Source organism: Bidens hawaiensis, unplaced genomic scaffold (genome assembly GCF_021521415.1).
Source record: "Bidens hawaiensis isolate Kalapana, Puna unplaced genomic scaffold, B.hawaiensis_p1.1 tig00033832_1, whole genome shotgun sequence".
Lineage (NCBI taxonomy): Eukaryota > Viridiplantae > Streptophyta > Magnoliopsida > Asterales > Asteraceae > Bidens > Bidens hawaiensis.
This window is the reverse complement of record NW_027495814.1, coordinates 33,191-49,496: the sequence shown is the minus strand read 5'-3', so window position 1 is coordinate 49,496 and position 16,306 is coordinate 33,191. Positions and strand designations below refer to the sequence as shown.

Here is a 16,306-nt window from a genome sequence, read left to right as displayed (position 1 = left end):
ATCTCTTTTTGCCTATACTTGGTACACTCATAGGACCAAAGATATCCATATGAAGCATTTCAAGCACTTGATCAATTGAGTTTATGAGCTTTGTTTTGTGTGAGGACTTATGTTGCTTACCCTTTTGACTTGAAATACATTTGTCTTCAAGTTTGAACTCTCTTGTGGGTAAACCTATTACATGCTCACCCTTCACAAGTCTGTTCATGTTCTTTAGGTTGACATGACAAAGCTTTATGTGCCACAATTTGGTTTCATTTCCAGTGGCCTTTGATACAAAACAAGTTCCACCCCTTGAAATGGCATCTTTCATATTCAATTCATACAAGTTCTCATTTCTTGGAGCCATCATCATAATCATATCTAGAGGAATCACAAAGTCAGGTTTGAGAATAAAGCAATGAGAGTCATCAAACCCAACCTTATAACCTTTATCACACATTTGTGAGATACTCAAAAGGTTATATGGCAATCCTTCCACATAAAATACGTTATCAAAATTGACTTTTCCATTAGTCAGAATTCTGTTGCCTACAATCTTCCCTCCATTTTCGTCACTTCCAAATGCAACAGGCCCTTCAAATTTTTCTTTAGAGTTCAAAAGAGACCTCTTGTCACATGTCATGTGCCTGGAACATCCACTGTCCATATACTATACATCATTGACTGGTGTGGACTGTTCCTGCACAAATCAAATAAAATTTATTAGTTAGATGATGAGGTACAAGCATCATCAGTAACAATGACAATTGTTGTAGTGGAATTGAGAATTGGTTTAGGATCCTCATATATAACTTCACAAGAATCAGACTCATCTGATTCATATCCACTGTCAATTGGACTTTTCACATATGGAATGATACTTTTGCATTCTTGAACCATATAATCTTTCTCAATTGTTTTAGAAGTCACATGTGTCTCATTTGACACTTGAATCTCACTCCTTGGTTTCCAAAGAAAACCATGGGGTTCAAATCATGTTTTAGAAGAAACTTTTCATCTCCAGTTAATTCTCTTAACTTCTTTCTTGAAAACACAGCCTTCTTGCTTTTCTTTCCTTCTTTTGGTTACTTTTCAGATTCATTAGATTTTACTGACTTGGAGTCATTGTTGGTAACAATCCTTATTGGTTGTGTATTCTTTTTCATCACAAGTTCAGGTTTGATGTGAGTGTTGGTGCTTCTCACTTGGTAAACTACATTCTTCTTTGCCTTCTCATCAGCAACCATAGTTTTTTTCTCACCCTTTACAGTTTCTTGTTTTCTCTCTTCAACTTTTGAGTTATCACCTTTATCTAACACTTCTTCACACCACTTCCCCTTTCCCAAATACTCATCATATTTCAATTTTTAGAAACTAAAGTCTTGTCCAAATTTGACAGTGTCTGGAACATGAAATGGTTTGAAAGTGAATCTTTCATGACACGAATCAGTATGATGTCCATACACATCACACTTCTTACACCAAACTTTTCCTTTCATGCTTTCACTTGTCTTCCCTCTCTTGAATCTCTCACTTGGCCTAAGTGGTTCAATTCCAATGGTCCTTTGGTTCTTAAGACCATCAAAGTCCATTGAAAAAGGCACAAACTCTTCAATTTTGATATCTTTCCTCTCAACTTTTTCTTTCACAAAAGTTATTTTATCCATCTTGATTGGTACATCATCCACACTTCCTTTGTACCTTGACTGTCTCCTCTCATATTCTTCTACTGTCACAACTTCTCCTATATCAAATAATTCTTGGCTTGAGAAAACTGGGTACACAGGAATGAATTGATCACTTGAAAAGGTTTCCTTAGTCTTCTTCTTGTTATTGATCTTGATCTTGATCTTGATCTTCTTCAAAACTTCTTTGCTTGGTGGCTTCACAACATTGTAAGTCACCTTTGACATCTTTGATCCTTCACATATGTCAAATGACACATGTTCTCTTCTCATTTGCTCATGATGTCTTCTCATTTTGGGTGTAATTTTTGGTAACAATGGGATCTTTCTTGGTGGACTAGACTTGCCACTTTCAACTGAGATTTGATCACTTGAATCACTCAAGTTATCTCTGTCAAAGCAATCCTCATCAAAGTCATCCTCTGAGACTTGAATACCCACATATTTTTCTTCTTTCATATCTTCCTTCAACACAAACACTCCTTCTTCACTCACTTCTACCATTTTATAGTTTTCAATGAATTCCTCTTTATCTTGAAAAACATCTCTAAACTGGTTGAGATATGCATTTCTCTTTTCTTTGTCAACCTTTAGTGAGTAGTTGTTGTTGAAAGGTGGAGGAACTTCCTTATACTTGTCTTCTTCTTTGATCTTGTTTAGAATACCACATATGTTTCCTGTTGAGACAAGATTTTTCAAGAACTCATTCTCAACTTGAAGTGTGATATTCTTTACCTTCTCCTCAATAACAATCTTTTTCAAACCTTCAACCTCAGTCACATATCTTGACTGTATTCTGTAACTATCCATACAGTCTTTTTCAAGGATTTTGATTCTATCTTCATATGTTAAATCACTTGCTTGATACACATTAAGCATGCTTTTCTTTTTGAAACATTCACTTTCAAGTTTTCCTACCTTCAATTTTAGTGATTCAATTTTTTCAAGTAATTGAGATGTTGAGATTGAATGTACCTATGTTTTAGAAGATCCAGCTTCATTCTCAGCTTGAGCCATCAGTGCAACATTGGCTTTGCTTATATCTTCAGCGTGATTTCTCCAATCAAATTCTCCATCTTGTTGATGAGCAGCCAATGCCACATTGCCTTGATTTCTGGGTTGGTTACCATTGTTTCAGATGGTGTTAATAGGAGCATGTGGAGGGTTCTGGTTGTTGTTTCTTTGGTAATTTTGATTTTGAGGAACAACTTGTTGGTTGTGCTGTTGTGGTTGTTGGTTGTTGTAATTGTTGTTATAGTTTCTTTGGTGGCCTTGCTGGTATTGATTCTGATATTGGTTCTGATTTCTGGGCCGATACTGCTGACCTTGATTGTTGTTGAATTGTCTAGGTTGGTTGCACTCTCTTGCAAAATGTCATGGTTGTTGACAGTTGTAGCATATAGCTTTTGACTTGTCAAACCCAATTCTTTCATTAAGACCTGATACAAGAGACCTTCATGTCCTGTTGAACAACTTTTTTCTTCTTAATGCCAACATGGCAGCTTGCCACTTTAGATCCATGTCTTCAAGATCATCAGCATCAATTTGCTCAAGATCATCCTAAACAACACTTGTATGAATCATGTTCTTTGCAAAAAAGGCATTATAAGAGTCAGTGAACATGGAGAACAAGGCTTGGTAATCATTTCCTTGACTGACATTACCACCACCATAAGGTATTTGCCCACTGGCCATTGAGGCAGAGTCACTATCATTAATTAGTTGGACATTGAACCTTGATTGTCCACCCTGGTTACTTGAACTTCCAGCAACAAAACCCCTTGGTGTATCACCACCTTGTTCACCTGGTTCTTCAATAATTGGAATCTGTTGTTGGCTCTTTGTAGACAAGTTACCCATTGGTTCAATGAGTGCATTTGACACTTGAAACCAAGATTTTTCCTCGTTAATCATCTCATTCTCAATCATCTCTATCTCAACTGCTTTCAAGAAGCAGATCACATCATCAAACTTGAGTGTATCATAGTTTGGTTTTTGGCTAATAAATTTGCTGGCAGTGTACCATTCTTTTGATAAGGATGATAGCAGCTTTGTGTTCAAATCAGAACCAGTCACCACATAGTCAGTTGTCCTGATTTCATTTACAATTGTCAGGAACCTTTCCAGAACAGACTTCAGTCTCTCAACATCCTTATACTTGAATCGGTCAAGTTGTTGCTTCAGCCTCTCTTTCTTAATATTTTTTCAATTAAGTATTGCCTTCAAACATTTCTAACAAGGCATCATACATGGCTTTAGCAGTTTGATGGTGAGCAACCTTTGTCAGAATCTCCCAAGATAACCCCTTTAGCATGGCTAAAGCTATCTCATCAACTTTTCTCATTCTTGCTTCAACAACCAGATTGTTGTTTGTTCCATCAGGCACATAAGGTCCATTCTTGATTGAAGCCCACATCTCTACATCGTTGTAGCATACTGCAGCTTCAAAAAGCACTTTCCATTTTATGAAGTTTTCCTGTCTGTGCAATCTTGGAATTTCGTTAGTTGACACTTCTTGCTCCTCGTATCCAGACATCATTTTGGATTTTGAAAAACAGAGAAAAGGTTGACAAACTTCAAACAAATTTTAAAATTTTCTTGAATAATAATCCAATTTGTGGATGAAATCCTCAGATCAGATATATCTGGTCAGATAAGAGCAAGATCTATAATTAAAATGAAAAATTTAATGTAAAGAGAAAGAAGACACCAAATATTGCAGATCTGGAAAGAAATGAAGAAACAGAACGGCTGACGTCACAAATCAATGAAACACTGGTCAGCTGACGTCATTCTTCATCTTCAAATCAGCAATAATCAGCAACCGTTCTTCACCCAAACAGGAACAAGCTCTGATACCACTTGTTGGTCCCGTATATATCGATCGCAATACCATTGTCGTAACCCACACGATTAAGTGTTGACAAGAAGGTTAACGACTTGCTATTTAGGGTAAGAACAATAATGTATTAATGGCGGGAACACTAACACACTAAATGTTGCTTAATAATCACTAAGGTAACAAACACAAACTGTAACTCAAAATTTTCCAATTATAGACAAACGAAAATCAATTAGGGTTCAAGAAAGGAATGTTTTATCCGTATGTAATAAAGACAACCGTCACACTCAATGTCAGGAATAATATCAGGTGTCTATCATCCGTCTCTCTCGTCTCTTTAGGCGTGCCCTAAATTATTCTATTTATAGGCATTCCCTGACAGCTGTCATTCCTTCTAGATACCCTAATCAATGATACATAATCATAAAATCATATTACAAAAGATTCTAAGTGTAAAACAGGTCTTCGGGTAAGCTTTGCAGCTTTTGTCTTCTTCAAGTAGACTTGGTAACCAAATTGTGCTGGAGAACAGTTCTCCGGGTAGACTTTACTAGCGGACTTCAATCCTCTTGACCATAACAAACTTTGCTCGATATGGTCCAACGAGCAAACTTGTTCTTCAGAAATCCCTTCAACTCTTTATTAATAAATAACTTATTGAACAAACCAAAGTGTGCTGGTAACACTGTAGACTGTGCTGGTAGCACTTTTGTCACACCCCAACCTATGGCAGAACATGCCGGGGCGAGACATTGATTGTATCATAGCTCAGAAGACACTATGAAATTACACGTGTCAATATCTAAATTATTATTTCACATAAACTATACAGTAAAGCACAATAATACATAGTTCTCAAAACAGATACATATATCAATAATAAACTTAAATTAAATAGCATTCTTCACATCATCGAGCAACCTAAGGTATCACTACTTCAACAATCTTGAAGTCATCCAATAAAGCTACCTGCGCCATGCGTGAAAATACATATATTTGTCAACATAAAGTTGAGCAAGTAAACCACGGTTTTGAGTATATATAATAATAAAATGACAATTCCACGCGATAATCGTAAATCACTACAATTAGTGTAACAATAAATAATAGTTGTCTTTTCAACCGAATCATATAGATAAGGGTTTACTCCGACGGCATATGATCATACTAATGAGGATGAGGATGAGGATGAGATACCAACCAACATAAAATAAACACATAGTCACATTTGCACATATCAACTAATCGAGCAATTTCAATTACGCATATAATGGAATCGTAGTGAAAACAATAATTTGATTGTGAACGCATAATGCCCCTAAAAATGTAAAACGGTAAAAAAATGGGGATGTGGATTTACTTTCCTTTAATTAGAGATAAACGAGGACGATATAACAAAAGAAAAGGCTATGATGGAAAACGATCAAACTCCTCGAGGTTCACCGACAAATATTCCTAGTTGTTAAATGAAAACACAAATTAATAATAACGAAATATAAAGATCTATGACGGGTTTTGAGAGTCGATGCGGTTGTGTGAGATTAAATATTACATTTTCGATAATAAGGGTTATTATTGTTGTCATTAATATTGTTATTATTATTATTATTATTTTTTATTAATACTAGTATTATCCATGTTTGCGTTATTAAGTGTTATAATAGAAAATTTATCTTGAACGGTCTAAAATGGTTCCGTTTTAAGAGAAAAAAAGTAACATTTATTACTTAATATATATATATATATATATATATATATATATATATATATATATACTAGTAAAAACCCGCGCGATGCGGCGGCGGTGACTTCACAACATTTTTTTTTCAATTTCATCCCATAGGAGTTTTCATGAGCCGACTGCCGTACGAGGTGGTGACACTTCACAACATTTTTTTCACTTTCATCCCATAGGAGTTTTCATGAGCCAATTGCCGCATGAGCCATGGCAAGCTTGGCTCAATTTTGAAATAAGCTAAAATTTGAGCGAGCTCACGTTCGTTTTTATTTTGAAACCAAGATTGGTTGAGTTGGCGTCATTAAAAAAAAAAAATTTTATAAACACATACCAACCAAATCCAAATAAGTCCATAGTATGTTCAAATTAATACACAATACATAACATGTATAACCGAACACAAAAAAAATGTATAATACATAGCAAGTTCAAATCAAGTTTAAACTAATACATAACATGTCCGAACTTATTTAAACATTTAATAACTTGTGAAATGCCAAAGAAATAACGCGTATAACAAGTTTAAACTATCTCGTCTCCTAGCATGAGCAATTTAAACAACCGCATCGGTTGCCTACATTGTTTCTGATTTCTTGTTTCCCTATGGATCTTTGGTTTTGGCTCTATATTACAACTCAGCTATTTTTCCAAAGCATCTCCATTATACTATATCTTCATCCCCTACAAGATTTCATATCATCAGATTCACATCTCCCTTAACCAAATACAATGGGATTTCAAATTCAATATATGATGGAATTAACATAATCTTGGTGACACAAAAGAAGATTAACCTGAGCATAAACTGTCTTGCAAAGCATTGAACACTTGCAGAACAAAATCCACAATGGTAACAGATATGTTAATTCCAAATGTCTATGCGGTTGCACGGATAACGATCCCCCTCACACCCTGTAACAGCTAACAAAATACAATAAAAACCATTTAACCTCTCAAACAACAAAAATAGAGCAAACAAATAACTGCAATTATGATATTACTTAAGATATGAGGCAAATCTAAGATCTCGTTAAAAGTTAACAAGTTATAATATTATCAATAAATGATTGGTAGTAGCTTTTTGAAAACAAATGCATCACATACCTGATGCGTGCGCATTGGCTTTCTGAATCGAAAGGTTTTCCTTATCTGACTTCTATCTTACTTGTATCCGGGATTAAAAATACAGTAGTGTAGTGAATTTATTTCCACCGGCGTGTCCAAATAGTTGTCGCCTTCGCTTGAAACACCAACATCATCAATCAGTGTAGTGAATCTCTTTCCACCTGTATTATATCATCATACACACATATTTTAAACCCGGTTTGAGAGAACTTGGTTTCAACTTGACCCAAACCAAAGAATTGAAATTGATTTATACCGGTAGTAGACGTCTATATAATGGAACCTCATAGTCTGCTAGCTGCATATGAAACTTTCGAGACGCCTTATACCGAAAATAATAGTACTTTCTTATTTGAATAAAGATGGTAAATTTGGTTTAATACCCCCCCCCCCCCAATGCCATTCTCAAATTCATATCAAGTGTCAGCCCACTCACACATCTGCTGTTATATGTTCTGTTTAAATAGAATTCAGTGAACTTTAAAAAAAATAATAACAATAATAACAATAATAACAATAATAATAATAATAATAATAATAATAATACATAAGTAGCTTTAGACATGTTTTAACTCCCACTAACACGACTATACTAACTACAACCACAAGCAACATGTTTAAATGCATAATCAAACACCCATATTAACATGTTATCTCCAGCATAAGCATGCTTTAGAAGAGAATTAAAATGTAAAAAGGTATATTCGTTAAAAGAGCATATTCGTTAATTAATCTGTTATTAGAGAGATTACATGGTTTAAACCTCCTATGGTTATTACTAAGATCACAAAAACGTTATAATAGAGTGCTTACCTATAATAAATTTTCAACTAGAATATTTCCATAAAAGAGCATGAACATTGACCTTTAACTCCTTGCATGGCACCATTCACTACACACTAAGCTTAAACTTCATAGACATGCCTGGTAGTTGTTGCTCTTCCAAACACTATGTCTGCAAGAAGGATAATTAACTCGTTAAAAATCATCCAAATTTTCAACATATCTAATTAGAAACCATCAGATTATTATTATTATTATTAAAGATAAACAATTAGTAACAAATCAACACAAAACCTCAAACCAAAGTAGCAAACTAATAAATAGATAATACAAATTAATGTATACTAAACAGATAACTTAAAACAACTTGGTCTGTCAATATTTTCTAGACCCTGATAGATGGGGCCCACTCGTCAATTCGACACTTTAAAAAAGTAACTGTCCGTCAGTCTTGGTATTTATAACAAAAAAAACATTACCGGAACGTGAAATCGATCGGTATTGGTTAACTTGCTATGTTACCGGCACTAAACCTTAAAAATACATTAGTAGACGCCCAAAGAAACTATATCCTAAAAATAAATTAGTAACCACCCAAAAAATGTGTCTTTAAAAAAAGAGACTAAATCCTAAACATAAATTAGCAATCTTCAAAAAAATAACACACTTGAAATTCGGTCGGTATCAGTTAACACCGTTATGATACCATCACCAAATCCTAAACATAAATTAGTAAGTCCCAAAAAAGAAAAAAAATCTTTTTGAAATGCAGTTTAATAAACACATTAGTTGACTCACAAATGAGATGACTCAAGCTAATTGTTAGTAAAAAGTTTTAACCCAAGACGCAATCACACAAATATATTATAGCTAACCTTTAAAAAGTTTGCATTTGACTTCCAATGATCAAATACACAAAACTCACGACCGATTGCGATCTCCCTAACCATGAAAGGTGACACCATTGCTAATGTTGTATCCAAGTGCAGCAGATTAGTGAGCCTCTCTGGCGTGTTCTCATTGACTGCCATAAGCATGTTATTACAACTTGTTTTAGCACTCAGCATGTTCTTAAGCTTCGACAACCACTGCTTGTATCAAAACTGAAATGACCCAATACCCAACCCGACCCAAGAAAAGAAGCAAAACTAACCAGGTGCATTCCATGGAGATTTAGCAGTCGCAACCCCTTGACATTCTGGAACACCAATAAAGAATCCTTCAACTCAATACCTTTAAGCCTTAACACATGTGTCATCCCAAATTGACCTTTTGTAGCAGTTGTAACATGCAAGCCACTACAAAAGTCATCTATTGTGGTACATCATCCTCTCAGCCCATTCCATCCAACCCACCACTAAAAAGGTTGTCCTCAAAATATTGAGGTAAACCACAAAAAAAGATCTTCCAATTGGTTAGCAACATCGTCCATATTCTTATTGTTAACCCATGAGGAAAACCTTCACTTTTCTTAAAACCTTGTTCTTGAAGCGTTTGAGTTGCTGCGAAATCCTGCAACGTTTGTTACACGTCGCATTAGAAACTATTCATTCATACACAAAAGTAATACTCAAAAAGTGTTATTTAAAGTCACTCACATTATAAAAAGTTGCCTTTTCAGCAGCTTTATGACCATCAGGATCAGGTTTCATAGCAGTTAATCCACTGGTTGCATCATCTTCTTTATCGCACAGCTACAAAAGCCTGCGTATATCTTGAGAAATACTCCCCACACTACCACCCTGCTTGAACAAACACTCGATAATATTATATACACATCGCATTCAATACCGATAACCATAAGATCTTCAACTATTAACCTTTTGCAAAGACGAAGCAGGCGAAGGTTGATTAAGTTCATTCTTCAACTCTTTAAGCATCTGAATCACCAGCTGTTCATGCCTGGCTCATCGCTCTCCCTGCATATTTAAACACAAAAGCCCTTAACTTTAACAAATTTTCATTTCAAAATAAACAAAAAAATGGCAATAAACGCAATCAACAATTTAGCGCTAGATTGAATTTGCAACAACATTACACGGTAACATTCAGAGCATTACCATTACCAGAAACACTCTATTCAAATTTACAAATGAAAAAAAAAGAGTAGGCACAAAGAAACAAGCTTACGAGTAGGAGGCTCGTGTTAGATGCGAAGAGCCAACGATTCAAATATGTAAAGTTGAAATTGCACCCGATGGTGAATGAAATCAAACGGCAGTTCCTCGCTACCCCCGTTTACCCTTTCTCAGCTATCTCTATTTTACCGATTCTTTAAGAGATCCCATAGCAGATAATTCAAAATTTAAACAGGATTTTGAGATCACAAGTCGCCGTTGAAGATGAAGAGGGTGGAGATGGATGATGAGGTAGGGTTATGAGAAGATACCTAAAAAGGCGTTCAATATCATGAGAAAAACCCTTAAGTTGACAAAAAAAAAAAGAAAAATAAAAGAAAAATAAAAGCTCAAAGTGTCGGTTTATAATATTTAAATGTTTAATTGTGTAGAGATTAATATACATTAAAAGAAACAAAACCCTTAAGTTGACAAAAAAAAAAAAGAAAAATAAAGGCTCAAAACTGGCTGGGTCGGGTTCGAAACCGCGACCCATCCCTTGCTACACATGTGACCAACCAACTGAGCCAACTTAACCCATTGTTAACATCTGCATATCCGAACTATGTAAACGAAGGTTTAAGGGAGCATGAACCCTAGATAATCCAATAGGATAATCTGGTCCTTGTTTGATCAAACAAGTTTAGGGCTATTGTTCCATGATCAAACGCTATTCTAGACGTACCTTTTAATCGAATTAAAACAGCCGGTAAGATGGTGAATTTGTTCGAAGGAGTTGCGGCCAAGGAGAGATCAATTTGGGTGACAGGGTGCGATTGTAAATGAAATTGGGTTTAGGGGAATCGGGTCGCAATAGTGAGGAGAAGGTTTTCTGCAGGTTTAATTGATTCATAACGAACGGATTATATAGGATCACTAGTTAGGGTTTGTTTGGGGTTTAATATGGTTAATTGATCAAATTACGGACGAATTAACACGCTCCTACTATAATTAAGTTTCGGTTACGTGTTTACTTGGTGGAATATGCCAATTTCCTAACATAATCGGTCAAAAACGAGCGGGAATTGAATATTTGAAGACATTGGGTTCGTCGGGTCGGGTTTGGGTCAACTGGTCGGACCAGGTTTGGGTAATATATATGTTATTATATATTATAATATCATAACTTTTATAACAGGTCCTTGAAGTTTGTAGATGGGAACGAGAATGGGTTACAGTTTGAGTTTGGGTGAAAGTTGCAAGTTCTTGAAAGTTTAAATGTTTAACTATTAAATAATAAAAGAAAACTAAAACAATAAAAGAAAATATACTCAATAAATGCGTCGGTTTTATTAAATGAGTGACCCGAACCCTTAAACGGGTCGGGTATGATTACAAGGATACTTAAACGAAAACCCGAAATGTTACAGCATTCACTACTTTAAGAAATCCCGTCCCGAAATTAGGAATTAAGCCGTAACGAAGAGGTGCGGGTACATGGACTCCATTTGGTCTTTACGTTCCCAAGTGAACTCGGGACCACGTTTAGATTCCCAACGAACTTTGACAAGCGGAATATGACTACGCTTGGTCTCCTTGTCCATATTATCCATGATTTCAACGGGTTTATCGATAGCACTCATAGATTCATCAACTTGTACTTCATTGAGGGGTACGTGGAGATTCCCCTCAGCTAAGCACTTCTTGAGATTGGAAACATGAAAAGTTGGATGCACATTGGAGAGCTCTTTGGGGAGATTGAGACGATACGCAACTTTACCAACCCTTTCAACGATCTCAAACGGGCCAACAAAACGAGGAGATAGTTTGTTCCTTTTGCCAAAACGAACTACCTCGTTTCCAGGAGATACTTTAAGGAGAAAATGTTCAACAACATTGAACTTGAGGGGTTCAAGATGCTTATTGGCGTAGCTCTTTTGACGGCTACGGGCGGCAAGAGAGCTTTGACAAATAAATGCGATTCAATTGGGAGGTTTCTTGGACAAGCTCGGGTTAACTATCAGTTCGCGGATGATAAGCGGCGTTTAGGTCAAGGCGGTTTACAATGAATTCCAAAGTCGAGTGATAAATCGATTATCTTGATCGGAGATAATGGTCAAAGGCGTCCTATGATGGCAAATGATGTCCTTGACATGAAATCGGGCTACTATACTGGTAGGGCACTCCTCGCAATAAGGAACTGAGGAGAACCGACTTGGTCAATCGATTAACAATAACTCAAACGGTGTTTCGTAATGAATTTTATGGCTCGCTAATTTCCCAGCGGAAATTGGGGGTTGTTTGGGCAAGCCAAACAGCTCTTGGTGCTCGAATCTATCTTAAAATAAGTGAGGCGCCTGGATGGATATACTGTGATATTTTTCATCATTCCCGACCACCAAAACATGGTATGAAGATCGGCCACCAAAATGCATCGGGATGAATAGAGTATTGTGACTTATGAGCTTCATCGAGGATGAACATGCGAAGACCGTCACGATCGGGAACCCATAAATGGTCCAAATAATAGAGTAAGCCGTTACGCTTGGTTTCAAGCTGGAGTTCAGCGCAACACGACATCTCGTAGTATAAGTTATCTTTGGTGACGGAGACGTGTTGTGCGTCGAAGGTGCGGTATTGAAGGTCAAATTGGACGACGACGTAATTTGAGCATGCATGGATTTAATGTGGCTCTTACGACTAGTCTCGAAATTAAAGAATATTATTTCAATATCGTGAAGGGAATTTTAACTTACGATTCAAAATAATATTATGATTTAAAAAAATATAGAACTTGGGTTAGTTGAAATATAAAACTAATCATATTACAGAAAGAAAACTTACAAATCTAAAATTTATCATAACCCAGAACTTAAAGTGATAGAATAACACTACTACTGACAATCCGATAAGAACATTTATATATAGGATGTACCAGCAGCGTATCCACCTTGTTCTTATCATCTCAACATTGTACCGTTATCCCAAACTACCATCGATCCTGGAATTATGACACATGATTGTACGTATCATGATTTCCATGCGAGGACTTGGGTAATTATGTATGCATCCATAATTACTTAGGTCGTCGGATGGTCCGCATAATTCGTTCCATCGTGTGGGTTACAAAAGCGTTTGAAAACATTAATTTTTGAGGGAGCACAAGTTTTAAAAATGTATGACTATAAATTAGGAAAAAGTTCATAAATTTCTAGGACATTATTTAAATGTAAGTCCTTAAAGTTGTAAAGAAATAATTTACTAATAGTTGAGGTTAATAAAATGATTTGGGATGGTTGAGGAAGGTAAAAAATGAGGCAGATATATGTTTTAATAACCAATCTACTTAATTAATGTGAACTTTATTCGTAAAATACGTGAAATGTTATTAGTTTATACTTAAATATTTTGATGCCATAAAAGGCGTTATAAATTTATAATTGAGAAAAAACTAAAAATAACTAAGATCGACTAAAGAACACAATACAAGTCTTCGGGTCTCTTGAAGGGTTAATGTGACAAGAAGTACCATGAGAAATTTAGTTCACGAAGGTCGGAGTAAATTATCTTGGAGTAGCTCAAATAGGTTGAGTTCATAATTTGGGGTTGCGTAATTTGGGTTTTCAATATGGTATAAATGGGTAACTTGAGCTTGTGGGTATGGAATTGGTGAGGTAATAAGGACCTTGATTGACTAAGGAGACTTGAAGGATGTGGGGTTGATAGGTTTGACTTGATGAACAAGGGCAAGTTGATGGCACGTATTCCAGGGATGATTTGGGTCTCCATGATGGTATCAAGTGCGGTTATTAAGAACACCAGGTTGAGTGTGAGCGGTAAACTGTTTGTGGGATGGTCTGTACACTAGGCAGGGCACGACAAAAGTTAGCAAGGTGGTCATAGCGATGTGTATAGCTGGCACAAGGATTTAGCAGATCGACAACGATTACAGGTGAAGCACAACGGGTGAGGACCAGTGCATGGTTTCGTTCTTGAGGCGTCTCGGTCTGTGTCGAGGTTGAGGGTTGTTTTTGATTAACAATATAGCTTTGGTGATTGACCTTACGCTTGTTGTTGGTATTTGAAACAGATTTTTAGGTTCGGTTTAAGCGTCAACGAATGAGTCGGTTTTGGTGTTGTCAGGAACAAGTGATGAAACAACACAATTAGAGTTGAGGCTTTAAACTTGAGTCACGTATAACAGTTGCAAACTCTTTGGTGATCATACTAGTTATAAGGCAGTCGTGGGAATTCAACAAAAGACGATGAAACGATGGTTTCCTATGAGAACATTATTACTTAATATATATATATACAGGGGATGGATCTTGCGAGAAGTGCGAGAAGTGAATGTGTAACTCAATTAATCCCTAATTTTTCACTCTCTTGCTTATGATGTTACCTACATGAATGTAGGTTGGTTGTATTTATATCTAATTACAAATTCAAACCTACCTATACACAGACAAATGTACCGAGCCACATTGAAACCTACGTACCTACACACATACAAACATACATACCTACACACGTATATACGCACCTACACACGTACATACGCAACTACACATAAGAAATGGAGTGAAATTGGGGATTAATGGAGTTACACCTTCACTTCTCGCACTTCTTGCTGTAAAAAAACTTCTGAAATGATCCAATACCAATATATATATGTATATATAAACAATATTGAGTATGCTAAAAGGTAAGGTAATTAATAAAAGAAAACCGGGTTTTGGGATGACGGGAAAACGGCTCAAAGTGTCGGTTCATAATATTTAAATGTTTAATTGTGTAGAGATTAATATACATTAAAAGAAACAAAACCCTTAAGTTGACAAAAAAAAAAGAAAAATAAAAGCTCAAAACTGGCTGGGTCGGGTTCGAACCTGCGACCCAGCCCTTGCTACACATGTGACCAACCAACTGAGCCAACTTAACCCATTGTTAACATCTGCAGATCCGAACTATGTAAACGAAGGTTTAAGGGAGCATGAACCCTAGATAATCCAATAGGATAATCTGGTCCTTGTTTGATCAAACAAGTTTAGGGCTATTGTTCCATGATCAAACGCTATTCTAGACGTACCTTTTAATCGAATTAAAACAGCCGGTAAGATGGTGAATTTGTTCGAAGGAGTTGCGGCCAAGGAGAGATCAATTTGGGTGACAGGGTGCGATTGTAAATGAAATTGGGTTTAGGGGAATCGGGTCGCAATAGTGAGGAGAAGGTTTAATATGGTTAGTTGATCAAATTACGGACGAATTAACACGCTCCTACTATAATTAAGTGTCGGTTACGCGTTTACTTGGTGGAATATGCCAATTTCCTAACATAATCGGTCAAAAACGAACGGGAATTGAAGATTTAAAGACATTGGGTTCGTCGGGTCGGGTTTGGTTCAACTGGTCGGACCAGGTTTGGGTTATATATATGTTATTATGTATTATAATATCATAATTTACATAACATGTCCTTGAAGTTTGTAGATGGGAACGAGAATGGGTTAAAGTTTGAGTTTGGGTGAAAGTTGCAAGTTCTTGTAAGCTTAAATGTTTAACTATTAAATAAAAAAGAAAACTAAAACAATAAAAGAAAATATACTCAATAAATGTGTCGGTTTTATTAAATGAGTGACTCGAACCCTTAAACAGGTCAGGTATGATTACAATGATACTTAAACGAAAACCCGAAATGTTACAACTTTAGCTTTCTCGGAGTTGAACCTTGCTAGAATAAGTCCTTAAGATATTTCCTTATCAACTTTCTTCAAGCTTGATGGGACCACTATTTATTAATAATTAACCTTGCTAGATCTTTCAAAGTACTTGGTTTCTTTAGCTTGGTTTAGCCAAGAGTATGCTAGGAAACAAACATTGCTTGGCTTGAAGAACAACCTTGCTAGACAAAGTGAACCTTGCTCGGATTGGCACTTAAGAGGACTTCAAGAAGATAACCTTGCCCGGAAGGCAAAATACCTTGCTAGGATAAGTAAAAGCTTGCTAGGAGGTCTTAGCTTGCTCGGAGTCCATACTTAGCAGTTTATTGAGATGTTGAGAAGTTTCCAATCTCCTTTTAGCACTTTTCTCGTCC

General features: G+C 36.1%; 1 pseudogene; it reads right to left on the bottom strand.

Moving 5' to 3' along the window:
• Positions 1-7,123: 7,123 nt before the first annotated feature.
• LOC143585391 (transcription factor VOZ1-like) lies at positions 7,124-10,443 on the bottom strand (annotated as a pseudogene).
• Positions 10,444-16,306: the final 5,863 nt, after the last annotated feature.